The 26,848-nt window shown below is 37.1% G+C and overlaps 1 protein-coding gene across 1 annotated transcript in view; it reads right to left on the bottom strand.

The window, feature by feature from the left end:
- SLC39A10 (solute carrier family 39 member 10) overlaps nt 1-25,852 on the bottom strand; it is a 96,996-nt gene extending 71,144 nt beyond the window's left edge. Inside the window, exon 1 of the mRNA XM_029225558.1 lies at nt 25,808-25,852. The gene's annotated coding sequence lies outside the window, so the exon portion shown is untranslated. The remainder of the gene's footprint in view (nt 1-25,807) is intronic.
- Between the last annotated feature and the right edge of the window lie 996 nt (nt 25,853-26,848).

A 26,848-nucleotide genomic window follows, 5' to 3' on the forward strand; every position in this document is an offset into this window, starting at 1 on the left:
CAGTCTCCCCGGCTCACTGTAGGCACAGGTAAACTAAGGCTTCTACATGAAGAATACCAAAACCATGTGTCTCCTATTCTACCTTGTGCGTGGGCAATGTCCCGAGAGACCCAGAATGTGTGCTCTTATGAAAGCCTTTTATCTTCTAAGGGTGGAGTGAGTCCACAACATTATAAATACCTTTATAGAGAACTGCACATGTGCATGTGTGACTGTTATTAGTCTTTACTTGAACTCTCTAGAATTTACATAAAACAGAGTGGCTACTTTTGAGTATGGTTTTAGCATGAGCCTCTTCCTGTATGTTTCCCAGTTCTTTACACTTTTATTTTAAGATATCTGATTCATTAGCAATGTTAGAAATGTAAGTGGAATGTATCCTGACCTTTCCAGTTGATATTGATTGTGGAATAACCAAGCTCTGTAGCAGAGAGAGTTTGGGTTTTTTCCCTACACCTTTTTATTAAATAGGAACCAGTTGATATTGATTGTGGAATAAACAAGCTCTGTAGCAGAGACAGTTTGGGTTTTTTCCCTACACCTTTTTATTAAATAGGAACCACACTTGGGAAATATTTGCACGTTTGCTATTATCAAAGAGAAATGTTATGAATCACCTGCATTGTCTTCTATGTCCTAATTTTCCTTTTATAACTGTATAGTTATAAGGGAGTAGGAAATAGAAATTGATAGGTATCAACAGAATTATCAAAATTTCCAAGTTGCTCTTCTCTAATGAAAACCCTGGAGAATTAGCCAGTCCATCCATAGACTAGATCAAACACTAGATCCTTGAGAATGGCTCCCCCAAATTAAGTACTAGATCCAACATATAATTGTGTCCATTAGGACTTTTAAGGAAGTTTGAAAGACAAGGTCAGAAAGCCTGAAAGTTTGGAATCTGTGTGTGTGATATTAAATTGGTTCAGAGGGCTAGGCCACCTGTATCAGGCCAGGTGGTATTTGTGCTACTGAAATGAGGACCAAATTGGAAAACTATAATGATCACTTAGGAAATAATCTCTTTGCAATTATGTTCCAAATTTAGTATCTGTCAAAGAATGCCTTTTGAATCATTTCAAGTCTTCTTCTCTAAAAGCTGCACCGAGAGCCAAGATACTAAATAACACAATATTAAATGATAATAATAATTGACTAATAATAATCATAACAAGCAGTTAGAGCATTTACTATATGCAGGCACTGATGTTCCAAAGTCTTACATTATTGACGGTCAACAAAGAAATATTAAATATGCAAAAAAGTATTCTCAAACCCATTCCCATTTTTTTGCATGGGTACTGTTCAAAAAAGATGCTGCTTGATCAAAGGTGCTTTGGTCAGTAACTTGAAGTCTAGTCAGATTTTAATATTCCTGTTAGAGATATAGGTAGGAAATTCAGGTAGACTCTAATAATTATTGAGAACCCACTTGAGACATTAGGAGGGAGTCATGTGTTTTCTACCTAGCCTTTATACTGCCAGCAGAACCAGCAATATAGCTTTGTAGGGCCCAGTGAAAAATAAAAATGTGGGGCTCCTTGATCAAAAGTGTTAAGAATTTGGGACTTCCCTGGTGGCGTAGTGGTTAAGAATCTGCCTACCAATGCAGGGGACATGGGCTCGAACCCTGGTCCGGAAAGATCCCACATGCCACAGAGCAACTAAGCCCATGTGCCACAACTACTGAGCCTGCATGCCACAACTACTGAAGCCCGTGCACCCAGAGCCTGTGCTCCACAACAAGAGAAGCCAACGCAATGAGAAGCCCGCGCAACGCAACGAGGAGTAGCCCCCACTCACTGCAACTAGAGAAAGCCCATGTGCAGAAATGAAGACCCAAAGCAGCCAAAAATAATTAATAATAAAATAATAATAAAAATAATAAAATATATATATATTAAGAATTTCAAGACAGCAACAGCAGAGCAATAAACCAAGCACAGGCCCTTCTGAGCATGGGGTCCTATGTGATTGTACAGGTTGCATGGTCATGATGAAGCCAGCCCTGACTGGCCATTAATACTTTAGTGAATAATTGAAAAAAAAACATTCTTCCCAAAGGCAAAAAAAAAAAAAAAAAATCCTCAAGAATAAATTTATTTATAAAAAAGGTGGTCAATAAATTAATCAAAATCTTCATAGATTTTATAAACCCTTTATGCAACATGGCAAGTTAGCAGAGAAGATAACCTATTAGAAGGTATGGAGCATGTGACATTTTTGTTTTGCACAGATTGTTAGATGAAGTTATAGCTAAATAAGTATTCAAAATACAGCATTTCAATATGGGAGACTGTTTGATTCATAATTTGAAGAATCCAGTTGTAAAAGGAAGTATGAGACAATCAGGAAATTTTTAATACCAATGGGATATTTGATAATAAGGAATTATTAACTTTTAAATGTATGGTAATAAAATTGAGCTTAAAAAAAAAACAAGTTCTTTTAGCGAAATAGACTGGAGTATTTATGGATGAAATAAAATTGTCTGAGATTTGCTTCAAAATAATCCAGTGAGGGTACAGATGATGCAAGATTATTCGTGTTTAAACTGTTGAGGGGGGTGATGGTTATATGGGTACGCATCCTATTTTCTCTACTTTTGTGTTTAAAAAATTCCATAATAACAGTAAAAAAAAAATAAAGCATTGCAATAACGCAAATTAACCAAATATACCTAGTGTCTATAATGTTCTGGGAACTGGACCAAATTATAGCATATAAATGATTTTATAAATCTAGAGTTTTTTAATGTAATTTTGGGAATAAGTTTTCAGAATTAGTCTGTAATTTTTTCCCCTATACTTTAAATAAGAATTTCAAATACAAAACAGTAGCTTTGTAGCTGGAGCAGTTCTGAGATAACCAAAATGTATCAGTAATGACATCAGCCAACATGATGCTGTCATGTCATTTGTGGGGCAAACTGGGCACGCCTTGAAAGTGATGCAAATGTGACTTTAAAATTATTTAGCTCCATTCTAAAATAGACCCACCTCTTTGAAGGAAACAAAAAAATAACTAATTTGCATTTAACTTAATTGAACTTTCAGCTATGTTTAGAATAAAGCTCTAACACCCCTATTTATATTTCATTTGAATTTTTATACTTTGTAGCATTCCATACTGGAAGCAAACCACATCGTTTAAATATTTACTGCATTTGTTCAATATTTAAACTGTTAAATTTAAATTACAATTTAACAGCATCGTTAAAGAAAAAGTTTTTTGATGGATAATCAGTCAGTTCTAGATTAACCTGGTAATGGGAGTAGTGTTGAGTGGTAGAGAGGACGTAGCAGCTAACACAAAATTACTGTAACAGTGAAGTTTTGGTAAGCTCTTCTTTATCAGCGATAAAAGAATTGACTTGTGGACTAACCATGGTTAAGTGATGACAGAATCTTACCAGTTTGGGACTGGTGAGGCAAGCTCTACCAGTGACACATGATTGGCCAGTAGAGGACAGGTAAGAAGGAGACTGAGAAATTCAGGTTCAAGTTTCTGGTTTCTTCTTTCTTGTCTCCCTCATCCAACCCCAAGCTATTATAAGTTGGCACTTCTTTCAAACCATTATTCTGCAAAATGGTTTATCCATTCCAACAGTTAGTAGAAGAGGTGATAGTATGACTGAATATTATTTCATTGACTTGAATGTATAAGCAAAATAATATTTAATAACTATCTTCTATGAAGGATGAATGGAGATTTTACAGTATTGAATCGGTCCACACAATAGAAATGAAGCAAGGATGGACAGACCTTCAGAAGAAGGACATGTATCTCTTATTATTTCTTGAGTGAACAATGGATATTTATACATTCTGACTTCTCTTTCCTCCCTTTCATAGCCAAGATTCTTAAAAATAATTTTTTTTACACACTCACTCAGCCTACTTTCTCAACTCGCCTACGGAAACTGGGCTTCCGCCCCTACCAGGTTATCCAAATGCCACCAATGACCTTAGTTACTAAATCCAGTTGTCACTTTTAACTGGGTATTCTGTTTGATTTCTCTGCTTCTTTTGAGGCAGTTTAAACCACTTCCTCCTTCAAATACTCAGGGAATTTGATGGGTTTGGTGGTAGCTTAGGAAGACTTGCCCAGGACACAAAGCTTGAAAGTAGCCAAAGAGGGTGGTACCTTTCTCCCAGGCTGATTGCCCAACAGGTCAGGCACCTGCCTAGCTTTCCCACCACCAGCCTTGCTCCCCCCTTCAGGTAAGAATCCTCCCCCTCCACATTAACAGCAGATAGCACTCTTCTGATGTTTCATCAGCCTCTCTAGTGGCTCCTTTCCTATTTTCTTCAAGGTCTTTTTTTCTCTAAACTCCTATACATGTAGGCAATTTCTTCTGGGTTCTCTAATTTATCATTTTACACCAGTGTTTTTAATGGAGTGTTTTAAGGACAACTTGCATCAGCGTCAGAGACTATAGGGCTTCTTATTAAAAGTACAATTTCCAACCCTCACCCTAGTGAGCCAGCATCTTGGGGATGAAAATCAAAATCTGAATTTTAAATCACCTCTCAGATAATTCTTACAAAAAAGTCAGGATGGAGAATTACTGTTTTATACACTCAACTTGGATTATTTTATCCAGTCCCCTGGCTTCAGTTCCTATCTACATGGTGGTGACATCTATCACCCTGTTTTCAGGTATAAACACTCCACTTGATGTCTCACAGGCAACTCTCATAATTTAAGAACTCCCATACTGAACACATTGTCTCCCAATCCTGACATTCTTCCTCTTGTTTCCCCTAGTTCTCAAAACGGTTCTGCTATACTCCCAGAAGGGAGAAAAAAAAAAGTAGAAATGAAATAGTCACTCTTGCCTCCTCTCTCAATTCACTCTCTCCTTACGACGCTTGACTCCTACTTCTCAGTACACCCAAGTCACTCCTAGAACTAGAACTAGTTGCCTAGAACTAGTTGGCATCTGGTCAAGCCTACCTCCAACCCATCCTCCACAGTGAAAATGGGAATTATCACTAACTTGAGCAGATCGTTTCCATGCATGAACTTTTCAAAGCCTCCCATCACCCTTGGGTTAAGTAATTTCATTGACAAACAATATTCTTCCTAATCTGTTCCCATATTATCTCTGAAGATTTAGCTCTTATTACTTCACTCTACAACTATACTGTCCAATATAGTAGCCCCTAGCCACATGTGACTACTGAGCAATTGAAATGTGGCTAATCCAAGTTGAAATGCGCTTTAAGTGTAATTCGCACATTAGATTTCTCAAACATGATACAAAGAAAGGTAAAAATGTCTCATTAATAACGTTTCATATTGATTACGTGCTGAGATGACATGATCTTTAAAATATTGGGCTAAACAGAAATATTATTAAAATTAATTTTACCTGACTCTTTTTATGGTCTTAATGTGACTTCTAAAATTTTTTTCATTACATATTGGGTTAGCCAAAAAGTACGTTTGGGTTTTTCCATAACATCTTTTGGACATTATACTTCATCTACGTATACTACATCTACGGTCTAGCCAAACTGAAAGACTCGTTACTCCCCCAAATATTATACTTTTCCTTGCCTAAAGTGCCCCCTCTCCTCCGCACCCCTTCCCCTTCCTTCATCCGATTACCTCCTACTTGTCATTCAGGATTTCGTTTAGTTATTACAGTGAGGAACTTCCCTGCCCCTTTTCCTTCCCAAACCAATTCTGGGTTAGCTGTACCTCCTATATGCTTGCACACACAGCACATAGCTTGCAATGTACGGCACTTGTGGTTTACTCGTCTACCCCAAACTTTGTCTCCTATACTCTCCAATTGCTTGTTAACAGGACTGTTGCTTGTTCAGTGTAGTATCCTCAGCCTCTAGCACATTGCTTGCTGTAAAGTAGATATGGAGTAAATACTAGTGGGATGGCTGCTGGAAATGACTTCCCAGGACCCAAAACATGAAACATGGCTGATAACAGTATGTGTGGGAAGAGTTATAAGCTAATATTGTCTCTACGTCTTTATCCGGTCCACACCCTATCAAATAACAGTTCCAAGCCTCTCCTGATTCTTTGGCCCCTGGTAAAATTTCAAAACATCATCAGTTAATTCAAATGATCAGGGAATATAATGAACACGACTTTTGTCTTCCAAATATTTTTAAACTGCTTTACTACTAGAAGATGTTCATTGTGAGAAAAATTACATTCATTGGAAAACATTTTTATACCATTTCTGAAGATCAGGTCTTTGCAGGAGTTTAAATAAGACCTAAAATCAAATCATTTTCTCTGTAATCCTGCACTGCTGGCATTCACAGAGAAGTTTTGAATACATCAAAAATTCTGGCATACTCACATTATAATTAACATTTACCACATTACTGTCTGTTAAAAGAAAAAATTAGCATACCGCAAATATAAAAGTAGTAAGAACAGACCATAACTATTTTCTTGGTCTCATCAGACATAAATTTTAAGTGGCTCCTCAGTATTCATCCAATTCGATCACTCTGGGTTTTGTTTTGTTTTGTTTAAAGCTTCGGGGCTTTTCATGGCACAGCTAGGACTTCCATCTATTTGTGTTTTTCTGAAATTACAGTGTCTAGAGGACTTGTAAAGACAAATATTAAGCTTCATCTTGATTTGGGGCACTACTTAGCTGTTTTTCTGCTTCACTGCTTCACCACTTGTTTAACTTCTTAACACAGTGTTATGCCTGTGTTCACCACTCTGGTGAAATGGCTAACTCAAGTCACCACTGAACGGGGCTGTGTAAAAGAGACATGGGAGCCACTGAAAGGGCTCCCAGTGGCCAAAGCTGGAACAATTTGAACAACGAAATAAATACAGTTTTGGATTACAACACAAAGCATAAAATAAATATCCAGGAGTCCATACTGATAAATAAATGATTAAATAAATTTTAAGATGGGGCAAAAAAGACAAATATCTCATGTAGAAGAATTCCAAATAATTTATGTGATAGTCTATCTTCAAGGAGGGGGAGCATAACTCCCCACTTTAAGTGCGGGCTATACAAAGTGACTTTCTTTTAAAGAGACCAGTATAAAAAGGGAAGAGTAGGGCTTTCCCTGGTGGCGCAGTGGTTGAGAGTCCGCCTGCCGATGCAGGGGACACGGGTTCGTGCCCCGGTCTGGGAAGATCCCACATGCCGCGGAGCGGCTGCGCCTGTGAGCCATGGCCGCTGAGCCTGTGCATCCGGAGCCTGTGCTCCGCAATAGGAGAGGCCACAACAGTGACAGGCCCGCGTAACGCAAAAAAAAAAAAAAAAAGAAAGAAAGAAAAGGGAAGAGTAACTTTACAGGGGGGAAACCTGACAAACACTAACTCAGCCAGGTGATCAAGGTCATCATCAACACTGATAAATCATGTCGATAGTATGTACCTTTGAAAAAATGTGATTAAAATGGCACTTTCCCTTTGTGGTCTTCCTCCCTAAAAATCTATAACCCCAGTCTAATCATGAGAAAAACATCAGGACCATTCTACAAAATACCTGACCAGTACTCCTCAAACTGTCATGGTCATCGAAAACAATTTGAGAAACTGCCAAAACCGAAGAAGATATGATGACTAAATATAATGTGATAACCTGGATAGGATTCTAGAACAGGAAAAAGACATCAGGTAAAAACTAAGGAAATCTAAATAAACTATGGACTTGTTAATAATAGCGTATCAATACTGGTTCATTAATTATAACAAAAATGTCATCATACCAACATAAGATGTTAATAGGAGAAACTGGATGTTGGGTATATAAGAACTCCCTGTACTATTAACAATTTTTCTGTGTATCTAAAAATATTCTAAAAATAGTTTTTTTTAAGTCATCATCAATTCTTCACTTGCCAAATATTTCCTTTCCATGATCTTCATCCTGCACTGTAGGATAGTCTCCTTATGGAAACTCTCTCTTCCTTTAGCACCTTCAATAATACTTCTCTTTATTCTCTTCCTGAAGAGCACTCTTTTCCAGTCTCTAATACTGGATTCTTCTTCTTCCCATCCCTTAATGATATTTCCTACATTTCTACCTTTGACTCCCTTGTCTTATCACTTTATCTCTCAGGGGGAAAGAAATCTTACCAATTCCAATAACTTCAACTATGACTTTCATGATGAACATTCTAAGATCTGTATTCTAAGCCTAATCTCTCTTTTAAAAGTCAGACCATACTTCCAACTGCCTAATGGATATATCTACCTACAGACTCTCAGGGATACTAAAATAAGTATGTTCAAAGGAGAAGCCCTTGTTTTATACCCTAATCCTGTGGCTCCTATTATGTCCTCAATCATGATTAAGAGAATTATAATTGCCCAGTCATCTAACAGGATCCTTGCATATATCTATGACTGTTTCCTTTACCACAATTATCCTCTCTGATTTCATACAAATATTGTTTAATTCTATTTGTACCTGCTTCCTCAACTGTCACTGAATTAATTTTCCTAAATAATTACCAATCAATCAATCAATCAAAACAGCCTTGGCTGACTTGTGGAACCTGGAGGTGAGCCCAGGGACAGCTGAGATCTCCAGTCCTGGTGTGAGACAGTAATATGAGATATCATTGTTTTGTGTTCCCTGGGAAAGAAAGAAACATCCCCAGCTTGGGACAAAGAACACCATTGCTTTTGGGAGCCAGACCAGAGACTCAGGTTGATCCCCAATGGGCATGAAAGGCAACTAACTACTTCTGTCCATTTTCTGTGTGTAGCTTTGAAGAAGCTTTCTCCTAGAATCTGGCAGCCCAGAAGCACTGCAGTATGAGGTCCCTGTCCCTGAGGCCTGAGAACCCTTTGCCAACATTGCCCAAAGACAAGTCACAGTTTGCTGATTGCCACATGCCAGTGGAAAAATTCTCCTTCAGTTTAAACTGTGGCCAGATCACAGATCTCTAATGAAACCATTAACCATCCTGTCAATAGAATCCTGATTTTATTGAGACAACATAAAATCATCTACCAGGGCCCAAATGGTAAAGCTCTGGACTAAACCAGGTGGTTTTCAAACTTTTTGGTTTCAGGATCTTTTTACACTCTTAAAAGTACTGAAGAGTGCAAAGTACATTTATTTATGAGTCATCTCTATTAAAGTTTATCATTTTAAAAACTAAAAATCCTAAATACATTAATTTTAAAATAAAAATAATAAACCTGCTACATATTAATATAAATAATATTTTTTGGAAAAATAGCTATATTTTTCAGAATAAGAAAAAAAATTTGAGAAGTCTGGCTTAATAGAAAAAGTAGACTCTCATATTTGCTTCTGCATTCAATCTGTTGTTTGGTTGAAGTGCATTAAGAAAATCCAGCCTCATACACATAAATAGTTGAAAAAAATATTTAATAGCCTCTTCAGATAGCTTTGGATACTCTTTTATACTACATCCAAACTCAAAAAGTGGTTGTTCCTCAAAGGTTAATTATAATGTGGAATCTGAAAACAGATCAATAAAATTTTGTGCTCAGTTACCCTTAAATCTTTTAGTCTATTTTGGTCTTTGAATCACCCATGAGTGATTTTGTAACATGCATTGGTCATTGGGAAAATACTGATTCACTGAATTATGAAGATCTTTCAAATGCTGACATATTTCATCACACCATATCAAAAAATCACTTTTGTTAATATCACCACCAATATCATCAGAAAATATATATAAGTACTGGGAAGCTGTCAAGCTCACAGTGGTGGATACAAGTTATCCAGCATTCTAATTTTCACCTGAAAGCTTAAATTTTATCATTTGCAACAAGTATTGTCAGTTGTTTTCGTTGAAGTGACAGGCTCACTTTGTTTATTTTCAAGAAACTGTCAGCAAAACACCCAAGTCTGAATAACCATACTTTGTCAGTCTTTCAGGTTTTTGGGTTTTTTTTTTAAGTGTTCCATGAAAAAAGCAGCCATTTCAGCTTACAACTAAATCTTAAAATATGAGACTGAAATAACAAAAGTGCTTCAGTATGGACCAGAAAACAACAAACTTTATGTGAGAGCCTGGAGGTAAAGAATACAATGACTACTAGTACATTTTGATATCATAGCCTTGATTTGTGCTAAGCAACCAGTAGCATTACCCACTGTTGCTGTTTTCCACTAACAGTGGAGTGAAAAGAGCAAATAATATCTTAGCATTATTAGGGAAAGCGATTTTAACATTGTGAACTCCCTGAAAAAATCACAGGGCCCTCAGGTTCCATAAACCACTACTGACTGAAGCCAATATGATATTCCATTTCATTTATCAATCTGTTCTGGAGCAGGTATGTGACATAATTCTGGTCAATAAGCCAAAGGGGCCTCTGAGAAAGGTTTTTCCTTCCATAAGATATGTGGAAGGAGAAATTTCCCTTTTCTGCCTCTGGACTTTGTCATCTACATGGGAAACCGAGCAATAACCTGCCCACGAGGACAAATAACACACTGAATTTCAGAAAGTGGAAAGATGGAAAACATCTGGGCAAACTGATGTCATTGGTGAATCACTGAATTATTCAACTTCAAAACTTCCCTATCTCTAGAATTCTCGTTGTGTGAGGTAATAATTTCCCTTATTGTTTAAATGACTTTTTGACAGGTTTTATGTTCCTTAAAGATGAAAGCATCTTTATTCATACATAATCTTACACTTCCTGTCAACCCATCAGTATTCAAAAGACGCCAAAAGCCTGTACACTAGAGCTAGATCCATTCCAAACTTCCTGAAATGAGCAGCAAAACAAAATTATTACAAGCCATCTAACAATAGGTGGAAGGAGGCATACCAAGTTGAACAACTAAAATTGGTCTTATATGGAGGCAAATCGAATAAAAGACAACAATAAATTTTAATAAAAACATGAGAACCATTAAAGGGATTAGAATATAATAACAAAATTTGAGGGACTAAAAAAACACTATTTCTGAATTATAGAGTAATCAGGATCAGAAAGCAACCAGGCGTTCAGAGGCAAAACCCTTGGAACCTATCCAAGTGTCAAGAAATCAAATGACACCTGGATATTATCATACTAAGTGAAGGAAGTCAGACAGAGAAAGACAAATATATGATATCACTTATACGCGGAATCTAAAAAAAAAAAGATACAAATGAACTTATTTACAAAACAGAAACAGACTCACAGTCTTAGAAAACAAACTATGGTTACGGGGGGGAAGGGTGGAGGGAGGGATAGATTGGGAGTTTGAGACTGACATGTACACACTGCTATATTTAAAATAGATAACAAACAAGGACCTACTGTATAGCACAGGGAACTCTGCTCAATATTCTCTAATAACCTAAATGGGAAAAGAACTTGAAAAAGAATAGATACATGTATATGCATAACTGAATCACTTTGCTAACACAACATTGTTAATCAACTATGCTCCAATATAAAATAAAAATTTTTTAAAAAATCAAATTTCAGATTATGTAGTAGACCAATAAGGAAGTATTCATTATTCTGTGTTAACACAACAAATGTTGTACCACCAAAGTTGGAGATGTGGTCATGAGTAAGAGAAGTAACAATATATTTGTGAATTGTCAGGTTACAGTAAAGAGTTCTTTTCAAGATAAAACAGGCCTATCTTTTGATACCTATATGTGGGTTTGAAGATTTCTAATTCAATTTTTTTAACCTTTGAATATCACACTGTGAGATTCAGAAGGGGAAATAAGTCAAAGAAATAAAAGGGAAACAAACTGTCTTCTAGATAGGAAAAATTAACATTAATTTATTAATGTTAATGTTTATTAATTAACATTAATAAATTTCATTTATTTCTCCTATTTACTTCCCCTCTGTGTGTCAGTGGAAAACCAGAAATGACCCACAGCTATTTGTGCCTTCCAAGATCAGAGTTCCTGCCTCTACAAGGAAAATCTAGTCTACTGTATAATGAATGGCTTTAGGAAAATAACCATCTCTCTCTGTAAAAGTCAACATTCACTTCCTCTAATATAGAGGAATAATAATTATTATAATTATAATAATAATTATTATATTTATAATTTATATTTATATAAATATAAATTAGTTCCTGGTCTGGAACTAAGATCCCACATGCCACGCATCGCAGCCAAAAAAAAAAAGGAATGTAGTAAAATTCATCTTGTGATGACATCAATACTTTCCCCACATTCCTATTGCAAATGGACATAGATATTATATACTAGTAAATATTCTTTTTTTTTTTCTGGCCATGCCACGCAGCATGCAAGATCTTAGCTCCCCAACTAGGGATCAGGGATGGAACCAGCGCACCCTGCAGTAGAAGCACAGAATCCTAACCACGGGACCGCCAGGGAATTCCTATACTGGTAAATATTCTTAATCACAAATTGAGATTGTTTTCAAAGGTTATTTTTCAGAGGTAACTCCAAATCAAAGACCCAGCAAGGATTAATCTATTTCCATTCAGTAACATGTTTATTGAACCATCCTGAAGTACTAACAGAAGACAAGGTATCAGCAACTTTTAAGTAAATTATGATTACATGAATTAAATTAAAAATTCATCTAACAATTTGCTCTCATTTAAAAAAAATAGGGGCTTCCCTGGCGGTCCAGTGGTTAAGACTCCCAACTTCCACTGCAGGGGGCACAGGTTCGATCCCTGATCTCTGGTCAGGTAACTAAAATCTTGCATGCCATGGGGAGCAGCCAAAATATTAAAAAAATAATAATTTTTAAAAATAAGTTTCTTTAGGGCTTCCCTGGTGGCACAGTGGTTGAGAGTCCGCCTGCCGATGTGGGGGACGCGGGTTCGTGCCCCGGTCGGGGAGGATCCCACATGCCGCGGAGGGGCTGGGCCTGTGGGCCATGGTCGCTGAGCCTGCGCGTCCGGAGCCTGTGCTCCGCAGCGGGAGAGGCCACAGCAGTGAGGGGCCCGCGTACCGCAAAAAAAAAAAAAAAAAAAGTTTCTTTAAACTTTGTAGTAATGTTGTGTTTTGAGAAAACATCTTTAACTTTTTTAAAGCATATGTATAACTCGGGGCTAAGATATGTTTGGTGTTTTAATTAGAGATTGAATTTTCTAATCAGGGATTCAATTTGACATTTTAAAAATAGATGTCAAGTGAAATAACTTGTTCAATTATTCCAGCAACAGTACGGAAAATATTTCTTCTTCAAATTGTCCCTTTCAATCGGGTGCCACAGGGAAAAATCAGTTTCAAGTTATTGGTAGCCTTACTAGCCATCTGAAAAAAAATTGTAAGACATTTGTATAAGTGCAAAGCCCTGTCATAACATACTCTGGAAAATATTAAGTGAAAGTCTCCTCCACCAATCTGAGACTGACATGCTCAGTCTGTGGCTCCATAGCTGCGGTTGTATCCAGACACAGGCGTTCAGTTTGAACTCCCTGGTGCCATCGCAGTAATCCAAGCGAAAGGTGCTGGTGTAGAAGTAATGTCAAGAGTAGTATCAGATTTGAGATACATTTTGGAGGTAGAATTGATGAGACTTGGCTCTACCCTGGATAAGAATGTGTGTGGGGTGAGGTGGGGATCAAGGGTAACTTTTGGGTTTTTGGTATGAATAACTATATAGACGGAGGTATCTTCTGCCAAGAGTGAGAAGACTGGAGGAGGGGGTGGATGTGGAGGTTGGGATGGAGGATGAAGACTTAATAGTTGGAGATATTTTGGTAATGGAATATCTAGGTCAAGCTCCAAAGAGAAGTGTGAGTCGGATAATACATTTTGGAGTTGTCAGTATTTAGATGAAACCACAGGGCTGGATAAGATTGCTCAAGAATAACTGGGTAGAATGGAAAGAAGGCCCAGGACCTCTGCCTGGAAAACTTGAGGAATTGTCCTACCCTATTTTTCCTGACTAACTCCTTATATATTTAGGTCTCTGCTTAATTTTTACGTCCTTCAAAAGACTTCTCCTGACCCTTAATCTAAATTAGGCAATACCCCGCCCAATATGTTATCATCAAAGTTCCTATCATAATTTGCAGTGAATTATTTGTGATTATTTATTTTGTATTTGTCTCTCCACTAGAATGTATGTTTCATGAGGGCAGAGGCCATTTGCTTCAATTTGTATTCCCAGTGCCTAGCACAGTGCCTGACACATAATAAATACTAAGTATTGAGTAATGAATGAAAGTGGATGTGAATACTGAGTGAATGTAAGATGAGCCTGTTAAGGTGATCACAACAATTTAGCAACTATTAAAATATAAATACATATATAAAACAATGTAAGATGTGAATCAATTATCATTTATCTTGAACTTTTCTAAGGAAAGAATAAATTAAATAGCAAAGAATTCAAGCATTTTAGTTTACAGTTTCATGCTCCATGGAGGGTCTGTGATATATGAATGTTTATGGAGAGAACCTTGTATGTTCAGAGTACAAACAATTCATCAACTGTACAAGTATTCTATCATAAGCTCCCAGTTTGGAGCCTGTGTTATTCATCTATATCTGCCTCAAGGTTCTCTTATGTATGATGAATGGCTCATATATGTTTATAGTTCCAATGTACACTTTAATTGTTACATTGAAACATTTACTTATATATTTCAATTATAACTTTAGTAAACGAGGTGGACATGACATTGATTTTGCTCATATTTTGCCTATCTTGCTCAATGTACACAACTTTGTAAATGTTACTTATACCAGAAGTTCATTTCTAAAGTTGATTTTAATAGGTCTAACTCACAGGGAGATTTCTTCCACAACACACTTAATAGACTGTACATAGAGCAGACACCACCAGAAGTGTGAAGTCTGCAAATACTGACAACCAACTGCCCCCATCTGTGGCATTGCTGTTTCCCTCTAAGATAACCAGTGGGTTTTGGCTGCCCCTCAGTATTTAAAGTTTCTCAATACATCCAGCCATTCAGTATACTATATACAGATGTACATTTTCCTTCTCTCAGATTTACTACCTGTCTTGTTTCCAATTCCTTCCTGGTCTTATTTCTTATTGTACAAGAAATGTCTGGCTATGGGTTACAAAAAAAAATTATTCTGAGAATTGCAGAATGTTAGAGTTGGCAAGTCCTTAGAAGTCTCCCTTCCTCACTCTTCAGCTATTCATGTAGTTACTTTATCTTCTGCGTTTTGTTAATTTGGGTAATATAATTGCCTTTAGGGTGCGTTGCTAACGGTGGGAAGCTGGTACTGCTCAAATCACATCACCAGCCCTCTCTCTACACAGAATGACGTCAACTGGCCACTTATTTAAATGAGCATCTTCATTGTTTACTCCATTTAAAAACAGAATGGACAATTATTGAAGTTGTAGCTATTTTGTTTAAATAAATCATTACGGTAATTATGAGTCATAGAGGGAGGTTTTGTTTTGTTTTAATGCAGATTTCTAAACCTACCGTTTCAAATTTTTGAGAGATGGATCAAAAATAAATTATCCAGAGTCATAGCAAATTGGAATTCATATATATCCTTGGTTTAAATCTCACAATTTTGATTACTTTCTTAGGTAATAGTTAACCCTTAATTTAATTCAGAAAAGTAACATTTTAAAATATAATTTTAAGGCAATCTTTGAGGTGTTGAAAATTTACTGATGCATCATCATGAACTTATTTTTCCCAAGAAACATAGATTAATGCTTGGAGATAAAAACAGCCAAGGGATATGGGAAGACATTTATGTGCAAGGAGAGAAATTGTATTTCCAGGCTACAACTATTTATCAATTTTCCTGCCACTAAAACTTGCCAGCCAGTTTGTGAGCCTGAGGTACAGATGAGTAACTCTGTATAGAAAACTCTTTTCTTTGGGGAAATTATTACCCATTGACGATATTTTCCCTGACATCGACTTCACCCTCATCTGCACTTTGCACAGTTACTCTCCAACTGACACTCTCTAATTACTGTCTATGCCCTGCAATAAGAATCTCTAAAGTCCTCCCAAAATCCAGAAGTGGTTTTGTTTTTAAAAGGAAGCTCTTTTACTTTCATTTCCACAGAATTATAGAAGGCTTGTTGTTGCTGTTGTGGTTATTTTTTAAGAAATTATATAGATTAGTAATCTATACTTTGTGGTCATGAAAATAAGTACTTGTATTATTTTCTCTTTCATATGTCAAATTAAAATGTTCATTACTCTCTCATCTCAAATCTTCAGGAACAAACAAAGCCATCAAGAAGGAAGTGGTAAATTGCAGAGTAGCCCTACTAAACAGTCAGACCATCAAGACAGAATTAGATTTTTTTACTGCCAGGGTCTCACTACTTAAATCTGACTGAGGCCTTCTTATCCCAAGGGGAATCTGACACATTTTAGCGTTTCTGATCATATGACTGCTATCTCCAGAGAAAAAATAAGGAAGAGTACATAGCAGAAGAAAATATCAGAGGCTTTTCATCTCCTCAAGATAAGGGAGGCAAGGACAGGGCCTCATTTAGAATTTTTGAGGGCTGGAGCTCTGAAAAGATTGTGATTCCTCATGTATTGTTCAAATAAAGTCAATACCAAGGTGTAAACTGCAAAATACAAAATTTACATGCATACATAAATTGAGCTTCTCTCCAGTTATTTTTTGTATGCAGAAATTTGGATACTTTATCTTTGCTGAGCTTTCTTCAATTTTTTATATCCCTGCTTTGCTGGTGTCCTTGAGCAATCAGTCCAGGATGGGCAAAAGATCTTATCTTAGGCATGCATTTTCCTCATTCATCTCTCATCCCAGGGCCTTGCACACAATAGGTACTTCATAAATGGCTTGGGGATGGGGATGGACAGTGGTGACGGGGCACTCATATAACTGGCTGATCAGAGTTGTCAGCCAAGTTTTAAATTGCTAATGCCTTACTGGACAAAGATTATGACTATTCTCAAATAGTCACATAAATTGCTAATTTATGAGTACAACATCCACCCTTCCCTCCTCCTGGGTAGGCAATCACCACATCTTGTATTTTCAGTACATGGAAACAACAGGCCTTCTTTCACAGATGGATACAATGGAAAGGGTCACCAGATTTGGACTACTGAATAATCTCCCTTCTTTATTTCCTTCCTGAGTATACATTTTCAGGAAATGACAAAGCCTTTATTTACGTTTTGAATCCTTGGTCTAATTTTTCCCAGTCAATATACCTACGAGGGTGTATACATGTGCATGTGTGGTTTTTTGTTTGTTTGCTTGAGTTTTGCTTTTCTTAAATGAAAGACTAAAACATCTTTACTTTGATGAAATACTTTTGCAATGTTACAAAGTATATTCACAATGTTTTCAGACTTTCATTTTCAAAGGAAGTTTCTGAGAAAAAACACAATATAAATAAAGGTATAGAACATAGTATGTTCATTTTGCCCCATTTAAAATTTGATAATAAGTCATTTTATAAAGCCAAGTGTTTTCTTTTCAGGGCCAAACTTCTTTTTGAGAGCTAAAGCATGCCATTAATGGGTTGCCTTTAACTTTAGCGGTGTAGAGCCAAAATAAAAATTACTCCTTAAGACTCTGTATGTGTGGAGTACTGGTTGTTTGCTTCACAGTAAATACTTGGTTTAATATGGCCTCTTTTGTTTAAAGAAATGTATACTGAGCCCAAAAGGACACATTTACTTCTAGTACAAAAATGCATCATTACGAAACAATCTATTTAGATAAATTATATACTACTGGGTGAGGCTGGAGTGGTGGGGAATGAGGGGAGGGCGAGGAGACTATGTTCTTATAAAAACTTCTAAGTTCGCTAAAGCAATTCTAAACAAACCTTAAACAGAAATATTAATAGTTAAATATTGCAACTTACACTTAGGGGAAAAGTCAGATTACTGATGGAACAGAACACTCACACTCAATCATGTCAAGAAAACACATGTCCTTGTGTAATCTGGCAGAACACCCTTGAATACAGAAGACTTTTTTATCAAATGGATTTCAAATTCTACCTGAAAGTGACATCATTCATTAACAGACAGACTTTCACCCTTAATTTCCTGTATCTCTTTCAGTTATGTTTTCTGGGCTCAGCTGATTTAGCCTTCCTAAACTCTGCTATTGCCCTTTTTGCTCATTTCTCACACTCAGATATCATCAGTGATGTCCAAACTGTTGTTTGGCTTTATTTACAACTTCTCTTTCAAACACTTGAGTTCTCTTTAAACCCTCTGTCCTTCAAATATCCCTTTGACCCGTTTCTGGGAGGCATGGCTGACTAGTAACAGTTTTGGTGTTGTCATCTAACTGCCTCAAACTGAAAAAGTTCACTTTAGCAGGTCTACTTAACCCAAAACAGTTCTGGGAGTGTTGGAATGCTTGAACTTAAAAGGAAAAGTCTAAATCACTCGTTTTGTAAAAAGTGCACTAATAGGGACAATAGTAAGGACCAATGTGATATAAGGAAAGAGTACAGATTTGGAACCAGATAGATTTGAATTTGAATCCAAGCACCACCATTTTCTAAGTAGGGAAAACTGTTAACTATCTGGGCCTCAGTTTTTTCTTCTGTACAATATTCCTTACACTACAAAGTACCCATGAAGATTTAACAGGATAAGTTTATAAAGCACCTAGCATATTTTCCTATACTTGGGAAGTTGGTCATTGGATTTATTACGGTCATAGGTAATTGTTCTATAAAAACACAATTAATTTTGGGGTGCTCTGGATCCCTCCCCCAACTCCTTATATTTTCTGTTCTCCAAGAGTCATCAAATCTGCCTATTCATGTACAGTTAAAAAATCCACCCGTTATATCTATATTTCCAAGCCAAACTCTGTTCCAGTGCTGGGTCACTTCATACTATTTGCTACAAATTTATTCTGGTTAGTTTGCACATCTCTGAATTGCTGGAAAGTTTACCAGTAAAATGATCTTTCCAGTTGTGCTGGCCCTGCAACTTTTCTCCTTAATCCTTCTGCTACTGCCACGTTCTCCATCTGGAGAATTGAATCAAGTGATATGGGGATGCTTCAAAGCACCTGTAAATAAAAATAATGGGAGGAATATGTCTTCCTGTCCTATAGGTAGCTTCTAAATCTGCATGGTTGACTTCTACAAAGATGGAGACAGCCCTGTGCTTTTATGCTGAGTTCAGTACCAAGGACACTAACTCCATCAAACACTATCTTCAAAGAAATCAAAGAACTCACAATCCATATGGCAATCAATTTCCAATTCTACATATGCCTTTAAACAACATTCAGCTAATTTCTAAACATATATTCTGGTAGCAGCTTTCCTTCCAAGTATTTTGCATTACTAAACATCTAAAAATACATGGTATATCTACATGTATTACATAAACAGACTACTTAAGTGGTGTATATTCTGATTTTGCCTATCTGAGCAATTAAAATAAGTCACTCCCTTATTAAAATATATCTCCAGTAACCACCATCATTGAGCATCATGCTGTCACATTCACTAGTGACAGTCAGACACCAGATAGTCAAAAGGAAAAAAGTAAGCCCAATGAATAAATTACGTCTTGAATGATTCTGAGACAAATTAAAACCACAGACAGTCTGTGCTCTATTTGTAAAATATTAAATCCAGACTCTTGAATTGTCTTCTTATTTTTGGAGCAGGCACGCTCCAGTACCCTGCACTGACCTCTGAGATACCAGACTCAGGAGGAATTTGGGAGGAAACAGAGGAAGGATTCAGGAAGTGGGGACCGTGGCATAAGGCAGACTTTCAAGAGGGTGGGTTTTAGAAGTGAGCGGCCAGCTGCTCAGTGCCTGATGCAGGGCCACACTCCATCAACTTTGGATACACTCTTTCTTCTGTTTTGTTCACCTCCTCCCCTTCCTTAGCACCCAAACTACTGTCTCACATGTATCATCCAAAAATAGTCCTTAAATAATGAAAGGCTCTTGAAGGGGCACTGATGGTGGAGATGACCTCCTAGAAGAGGGATCTTATGGCAGCCACTTGCACAAGATTTGTGCTGGATTTTTGCTGACAGGATCAGGAACTGGATCCTTAAGTACAGAGTGTTTGCTAAATGCTCTCCATGCTTTAAAGATTCATAGACAGAAGATTTCACAACCTCCAGGTAACTTGAACTACCAAACATAAGGGTCATCTAATACTTAACCTTTATCTCAGGAAGTTTTACCCCATTATCTCATGCATATCAATTTACAGTTTACTCCCTTTCTGACCTCTGGGCAAATACTTATTTCTTTAGTGCCTTCACCTATTGTGAATGGAGTCCCCATTTGTTCTCCTGTTCTCCAATCCAACTCAAGTACACTTTCATGCCTCAGCTATTATTTCTAACCCTTTAATTATCTTTCTTGCTCTTTGAATGTTCTCTAGGATTTTTATGCCTGAAGTCCTGGAGCCCAAGCTCGGACATAATATGCTGGGACTGGCAAGTGGAACTAATGCTAAAATATTATTGTAAGAGTGACTCATGCCTCCTGTTCTAGTTTATGTAGACTTGTATCAGCTTTTGTTGTTCTTATTATTACATGCTCTATTTGCCAAGTCCATCTTTTCTGACAATTTCAGAGGCAGTCATCTTTCATACTGGGAATTCATAGACCAAACTTGTCATTTTCCAGCTTCTCTATATGTATTTTCTTTCCTCATGTAATTACCTTGTATGAATCAACATTAAATCTTCTCTCTAGTCCTAAACACATCATAGTCTTAGCCCAGTGCTAGGCAAATGCAAAGAGTTCAAATATAGTATTGATATCTAAAAGCTTAAAATCAAACTCATTCTTTTTATTGTCTTTTCATCCCCAAATCTGTTCCTCCTCCTAAGTTCTCTGTCTAGGTCTCAGCACTACTACATGCCCAAGTTTGAGGGATCAATAATTTTTTATTCTAGCTTCTCTTTCACTACATACATATAGCTAATTGGTTTACAACTTCTGCTGAGTTACCTCTTAAATATGGCCCTTCCCCTCTATTTCACTCTACTATCCGAGTTCAGGTATTCAGCATCTCTGGATTGGACTACAATAGCTTTTGATTTCTCTCCTTCAATCCATCATTCCCTCCTTTCTCAAAACACTTACCAAGTCATTTTTTGCCTTAAAAAAAAATCACATTGTCTCCATTGTTTAATATGCATTCAAGACCCTGACATCTCCTGCCTTTTCAGCCCCTTCTCTTGCCACTTCTCTTCCTCCCCTATTCCTCCCAAATCAAACCCTGCATTAAGGATGGCAAATGTGTCAATTTTGGTTACTTGGAAGTGGCTGCCTGAAACAATGCTCTAAGGAGAAGGTCATGTCTACCAAGAAGAGTTGGTGGTAATGGAATGGAAACGATGGCCATTTTGCTACACAAATTGAAAGTTTAAATTTCTCTAACCCTTCATGTGCTTTGGTACCCTATGACTTTTTATTTCCCTAGAACTGGTCTCTCTTTTCTTTTCTTTTTTTGAATTTTATTTTATTTATTTTCTTATACAGCAGGTTCTTATTAGTTATCCATTTTATACATATTAGTGTATATATGTCAATCCCAATCTCCCAATTCATCAGAACTGGTCTCTTAGACTTGAGTCTTTCTTCCCTTTCTCAGTGCTCTCAGTTCTCTTTTTAAAAAAATTACTTCATACATGGTATTCTGACAGTGGGTGGGCATACAAAAACATTCAAATCCATGCTTTACGTCATATACCAAATGTATAAGAAAGATCAAAGACTTAAATGTAAAAAGGCAGAGCTATAAATGTTCTAGGATGTAACATGGGAGAATTCATGCATAGTTTTGGAGTGGGGAAGGCCATTCTAACTATGACTTAAAATACTGAAATCAAAATAGGAAAGATTGATAAGTTTAACTCTGTCAAAACCAAAATCAACTGTAAGGTAAAAACAGACAAGCAAACAAACAACTAACAAACAAAAAACTGCACAACACTGTAAGTAAATGCCAAGGACTGGGAGACATTAGCAACTCACGTCAAAAAAGTGTAATATCTTTAAAACATAAAGAGCTTTTAAAAATCAACAAGAAAATTACCAAACAACTGAATATTAAAATGGACAAGGAATAAGAAAACAGGAAGTTTACAGAAAAAAAAAAAATGTAAATGGCTCCTAAAAGTATCATAAGATGTTCAACTTCACTCATAAGAGAAATTCAAACTATTAAGACATCATTATTTTTACCCATTAGATCTGAAAAACACTGAAAAGTTTGATAACATACTAATGGGAGGCAGTAAGGAAAAGGGGTCTCATATTTCTGGTGAGAATGTACAATGATACAATACTTATGGAAGGCAATCTAACAATATCTCTCAAAATCACACATGCATGTGCTCATGAGTCAACAATTTCCCTTTTGGTAAATGATCTTACGGATCTACTTTCATATGTGAAAAATGCCTAAATTACAAGATTATTCATTGCAGCATTGTTTGCAGTAGCAAAATATTGCAAGCAATCCAACTATTGGGGATATACTAGTTAATACATGTACACAATAAAATAATGTTCAGCTTTAAGACAAGTGTTTTCTTATGAAAAATAAGGAAGCTCTCTCTGTACTGAAATGAGAAGAAATACAAATTGTTAAGGAGGAAAAAGCACGGTTCAGAGGTGAAAAGATAGTGCTTACTGTGCATTTGCTTGAACATGCTTAAAGAGACTCTGAAAGGATTCACCAGACACTAATAATAGTTCGCACCTCTCTGGGGACCTGGGTGGACAGAGGATGGGGTAGGAAGACTTTTTTTATTGAAAAAAATTTTAATTTATTTGAAAACTCGTGCAAATGCTACAGTTTTCTCTCTCTGAAATGTTATTTATCCTCGTTCCCCACCTCCACCTAGCCACGCTTCAGGCCTTAATCATTTCCTCCAAAAGACTTTCTTTCCAATCTGGAAAAGTTCAGATTCCCTCAAGTCTTGGTTGAACTCTTATGCTAGTTTTTGTAAATTATTTGTGGCTATCTGTCTCCCTCATTTGACTGTGAAGCTCCTAGAGGCGGAGAGGAAGTTGTCTGCTTTTGCATGTCTCACCATATCTCAGGCTGCTTGGCACATCAGCTCATGAAAGTTTGTTGAGTGAAGACACGAGTGTTCAGGGCACTGTGCGGGGGCCCTGCTTGGGAAACCACAGGGGAAGATAAAAGTGGTGAGACAATGTCTGCCTTTAGGTAGTTTATCAACTAGGGAGGTTAAGATAAATACACGTATAATTATAAGGCAGAATCCAGTCCTTGCCTTAGGATAACAAATAAAGTTGTATGGGACTTAGGGCAAGGTGACTGCCGGAAGAATTTTTTTAATGTATTATATATCTGAAAAATGCAGTAATATTTGAAAAGGGGTTTTGAAAGGCTGATGTGATTTCTTCAAGAAAGGATGGGGTATTTTTAATGCAGAAAATCAAATGCCTACAGGAGCCAGGCAGGTGATGCGTGTAAGTGATGGATTGCCAAGTAGAAACTGATTAAAAACAAGATCTAGAAGTTCTTCAGCTTGGCTGTATACTAGCACCACCTGGGAGATTAAAAAAATCTCCATGCTCAGGCCATAACTCAGGCCGATTCAATTAGAAACATGGGTGAGGAAGGGGATAGGAGGATAAAATGGAGGAGGAACCCAGGCAGCTACAGTTTTAAAAAACTGCCCAGGTAACAACAGTGTGGACCAGCTGCATTTTCATCACCTGTGACTCATTAAAAATGCAGAACCCCAGGCCCCAACCCAGATTTACAGCATCAGAATCTGCACTGTGAAAATATCTCCAGTGAATCTTGTATACACTGTCAAGTTTGAGAAGTTCTGCTCTAGAGAACTTTGCCCTTTTCCAAGGGAGTGACCATTCATTAAGTAGTATCGGCATTTCCCAGAGGAAACGCATACCCACTAGTTGTAAATGTTCTAATTTTTCCAATTATACTGCTGGCAAGAATGCAAGTAATTGAAATTAGGTAGAACCCATCAAAAGGTGACTGGGTCCTCCCAATTTGCTAGAGAGGGAATGGTGAATTAGTGGAGTTTGTCTAAGGCTTAGATTGTTTTAAGGCCGAAGTTTTTCAATGCAGATTTTGGCTATTTACTTAAATTTTCTCGCTCAGCTAAACCATCCCAGTCAACAATATCGTGTGTGCAACAAAGTTCAATATGCAACTCTGCTCTCATTTAGGTGGGCAGGGATTTTGGAGCACCACCAGCTCAGCAGCCCTCCCTCACGACTCCCTTAAGCAAAATTTAAAGGGTATATTGAGGGCTTCCCTGGTGGCGCAGTGGTTAAGAATCCGCCTGCCAATGCAGGGGATACACGTTCGAGCCCTGCTCTGGGAAGATCCCACATGCCGCAGAGCAACTAAGCCTGTGCGCCACAGCTACTGAGCCTGCGCTGTAGAGCCCACGTGCCACAACTACTGAAGCCCGCGCACCTGGAGCCTATGCTCCGCACCAAAAGAAGCCGCCACAATGAGAAGCCCGCGCACCACAACAAAGAGTCGTCCCCGCTCGCCACAACTAGAGAAAGCCAGCGCACAGCAACTAAAAGACCCAACTCAGCCAAAAAATAAATAGATAAATAAATAAAATTTAAATAAATAAATTAAAAAATAAAATAAAGGGTATGTTGAAAATAAAGCTAGGAAAGTTTGGAGGGCTTGGAATGCTAGAGTAAAACTTATTTACTTAATTTGGACCATGTCAAGTCACAATATTTTCAAAGCCAGGGTTATAACTGCAATACAAACAAAAAAGAAAATTCACTCCCTCATGACCTGGTTAAAAATATAACTGGCACGAAAGAAAGAGTTGAAAACTTTTGTCCAACGAATGCCTATAGAGCTCCTACTATGAATCAGGTGCTATTCCAAGTCCTTTAACTTCATTCCTTCAGCGGTAGTCTTAGTTAGCCAGCCTCCTGGAAAACTGATGTCACTGCTCCTAAAATGAATGGTCTCAGAAGATAAAAGTGTAGATGAGTCAGAGCAGCCCATGGCTCCAACTAGACACTGTCAGCAGCTCAGGAGCCTGTCTTTGAATATCAAGAACCACTGAGACTGGGGGGCCAAACACAGGGAAGGGGAGGAATTCAGAACAGGTAAAGATACACCTCAGAAAGCCTCTACTTTGCTACAGAGTCGGAGAACAGTTACAAAATTTTAAGTGGCAATACTAGGACGTGGCTTTCAAAGAATAGTATCAGCAACTCTTATGTTATTCTTTTTTTTTAAGTTGTTGCACTAATGTTTTTATCTACCTCTGCTGAAAATTATATAAAAATCACTCTATGGATAAATGTACAGATTAATTGCAAATGAAAAATCAGTCTACACTAATGAAATGAAAAACCTCCCCTACACTAAAATATGCATATTTCTGAAACACACTAGGTATTTTTTATAAACAATCCATAAGAGCAAAAGTAAAAAACTTCACAAAATCAGTTTCTGTAAAAAGTTTTTTGATAGTTTTTTTAAAAAGAAATTTCTAAGCACTTTCAAAAGTTTCAAAAGTTTAAATGCTCATAGAATATAATCACTGAGAAGAGCTGTACTATTTCTTTATTATTTTAGAGCATGCATTTATTTTGTATTATTTTGATATAAAACTCACATTTGTAAGATGTGCAGGAGCATAGTAACAAAAGAAAAGAGAAACAATGTATCAGACAAGGCATGCAGGATGAAAAGGGGGAAAAATTCTCCTTTTGAGCTAAAAAGAAAGAAAAAAAATACTATAATCAAGGCGGAAGAAAGGCATCTCTGAAGAAGAAATAAATATTTTCCCAGCAGTGAGCCTGGGGGCTGTCGGGGTGAGGTGGGGGAATAGAAGGGTATCGGGTGAGAAAGCATATTTCTTAAGGCCCCTGTGAACAGAACTTCGATTTATAGAACAAATCAATCCACTTACAGGACGTGCTTAACTTCACCTGTTGGGAGGTAAGTTCAGTTTCTTTCTCCTTCTTTGAATGAATGGGGAAGGCTTTCGGTTCGCCCTCGGACTCCCACCACAGGAATGTGTGCTATCTGCAGGGTTGTTTTGAAACCCATCGCACTTAAAGGAGCTGTATCAACAGGTTTCTCCTCCATAACACTGAACCAATTGTAAATGTTGAATGCGAACCTTGAACAAGCTAAACACTATCACAGGAATTTAAAACCAGCTCTCGCTGGATTTTTTTCCTTAATAGAATCACAATTTATATTTTTATCACTTCAGCCTTTCTGAGCCCAGAACTACAGAGCTAACAAAGGGCTAGTTGGCCTTGGAATGTTGGTTAGGACAGAGAACTCTTTCCCAGATGGAGCTGCTAATGTGGTTTTTAAAGAAGACACAGCAGACTCAAAAATGTCCTTCCAAACAATGTAACAAATAACGAGCCTTTCATATACTTATCTAATGCAGTTCTATGGCCACCGCCTTTAACACAAATACTTAACCTTTTCTCTCTCAACTTTGACCTATATACTTTCCATTCTGTCTTTAAATAAAACTGTTTCCAGCATGAGTGGTGAGGCAAAACACTCAAAGAAGCTCCACTCATACAGCCCTAAATGCTGGGGGTAAATGTCATAGGCAAATCCTAATCACATTTAAAATTTGTACCTATGATTGTTAAAACCCTGAGATTGACAAATTTTGTTTGTTTGTTTTTAGATTAACACTTCTTGGTTAAAGAATTGACGTCCAGAATTCGGCTTGCCATGTTTGCACAGCCATTTGTCACTATTTTCATATCATTTGCAATTTATTCTACCGTACCAAGTGGTTTCTCTTGGGAGATTCTATGGCTTGATATAATTTAATTTCTCAGGCAATCTCTCAATCATCATTTGGCATGAACTTAATTGAAAATGACTATAATCTGACTTCAAACACTGAGTGATGATGTTACAAAGAATATCTATATTTCCCCATAACTAAACAAGAACACAATTAAAAATAAGCCAA

This window comes from Monodon monoceros, unplaced genomic scaffold (assembly GCF_005190385.1).
Source record: "Monodon monoceros isolate NGI ecotype Baffin Bay Population unplaced genomic scaffold, NGI_Narwhal_1 Super_Scaffold_16, whole genome shotgun sequence".
Classification (NCBI taxonomy): Eukaryota; Metazoa; Chordata; class Mammalia; order Artiodactyla; family Monodontidae; genus Monodon; species Monodon monoceros.